This window comes from Homalodisca vitripennis, chromosome 2 (genome assembly GCF_021130785.1).
Source record: "Homalodisca vitripennis isolate AUS2020 chromosome 2, UT_GWSS_2.1, whole genome shotgun sequence".
NCBI lineage: Eukaryota > Metazoa > Arthropoda > Insecta > Hemiptera > Cicadellidae > Homalodisca > Homalodisca vitripennis.
Window position 1 is genome coordinate 13,728,675 of NC_060208.1, and position 1,702 is coordinate 13,730,376.

Sequence of the window (1,702 nt, forward strand, 5' to 3'; positions counted from 1 at the left end):
TAACAAAACTCAATGAATATTAGTAATTTGTACACTAGTTAGTTCAGCTTAAGCAATCTGCTGATCTTATTTAGGAAATGCATTATGTTTTTCTCTGCAATTGCTATGGCAGGTAGAATGTTAACATAAGAACATATAATATTGCTAAGAATAGTAATGTTTGCGAGTTTAAGGATGGTCGCTGGGTTAGTCTTCACTAACGTTAAAAAAATTTCCAAATCAGCTTCTGATGCCCAGGAAAATTTGGCCACTATCGAGGAAACGGCGACAGGTTTCACGTACCCAAAAAAGTAATTTTAATTCTATATTTATTTATCTATTAGGCTATGTTTACTTAGAAGTACAATTGTGTTAGTTATTAGATTAGGACTTTTATTTCTATATGACGCTTGCAATACAATTAATTATTGTTAATTGTTTCCTGCAATAAAGAATATTATTATTATGTTATTTTAATATCGTGTGCTGCAGTTTATAATACACAGTACCATGCCACGAATAAAGAAAGGTCCCTAAAAGTAGGCCTAATCTTCGTTTACAAAAACGACTCGTTAACAAAATACATTGTAGAAACAGTGAAGTCTAATTTCAGAAACAATTGATTATAATATAAGTATTGTTATACTTATTTTACAAGAAATCTATTATGGTCAAAAACATAATTTTAAGGATTAAAATAATAGAGATGAAAGAAATAGAATACAAAATTTGAATATAAATGTACTGTGAAGGCTACAGTATCTCTATGAGTATAAAAATCGGTTAGATGAGCATCCGCCCGGCTAGCTCAGTCGGTAGAGCATGAGACTCTTAATCTCAGGGTCGTGGGTTCGAGCCCCACGTTGGGCGCAATATTTTTGCGTGTGTCAACAAGTAGATTGTGTTAGTATGTTATAAAGTAGTCTATTATTTTTTGTTTTTTAAAATAATATACATAGAAAAACTATTGCTATTAAATTGCCTTACCTATGGTAAATATTTTTATAATAGGTTATTGTAATTATATAAACAAAAGGATTTTTTTTTATTTCTCATCGTATAGGCTAGTCGTCGTCAACTCGTCCTCGATCGCAAATTTCGCAATAATCAAAATAAGTGAAATTAATGATAATGGTACGGTACTTATTGTTTAAATTTACTTCACTTTGTAAGTGTTGTTTTGCATCATTTCATTTTTTCATTTACATATAATACAAATATAGTGATAATAATATAGCCTACACGAGAAAAAATCCCGTAAAGTAAAATTGGAAATTATTGGTAGGTCTGTTAATTATATAATTTTATTATTTCTACAGCAGAATCATGTAAATGTGCAACATATTTATAAACCAAAGAGATCTCTGACCTTTCTGTTCGCTAACAATAAAAATGTGGTACCGTAGTTATTTCTTAACATTCCATATTTAGTGTTAAACAACCTTCACGGCAGAGCTAACCTAAGCACAAATATGTAAATTAGGGTACGACAGGTTCTTACATGTTGTTTGAATAATTTCCGTGCCTTGAAAACACCGTCACACTTTGGTGAGGCATTACTAATTTTTAAAGTCTTGTCTTTGCATGTCACTGTATGAATTAGTCGTTTATCATTTTAAACTACCAGCACATTTGCTAAAATCATTTAAAAATTTCACACTTATACTTTGTTTTAATCTTAGTTATTATCAGTAGATGAAATATACCAATACACAATAATTGT

At 30.1% G+C, this 1,702-nt stretch overlaps 1 non-coding gene across 1 annotated transcript; it reads left to right on the forward strand.

Annotated features, from left to right (window-relative positions):
- The first annotated feature begins 776 nt into the window (after positions 1-776).
- On the forward strand, positions 777-849 carry Trnak-cuu. Its single transcript has one exon. It is a non-coding gene; the product is annotated as a tRNA-Lys (tRNA).
- The last annotated feature ends 853 nt before the right edge of the window (positions 850-1,702 follow it).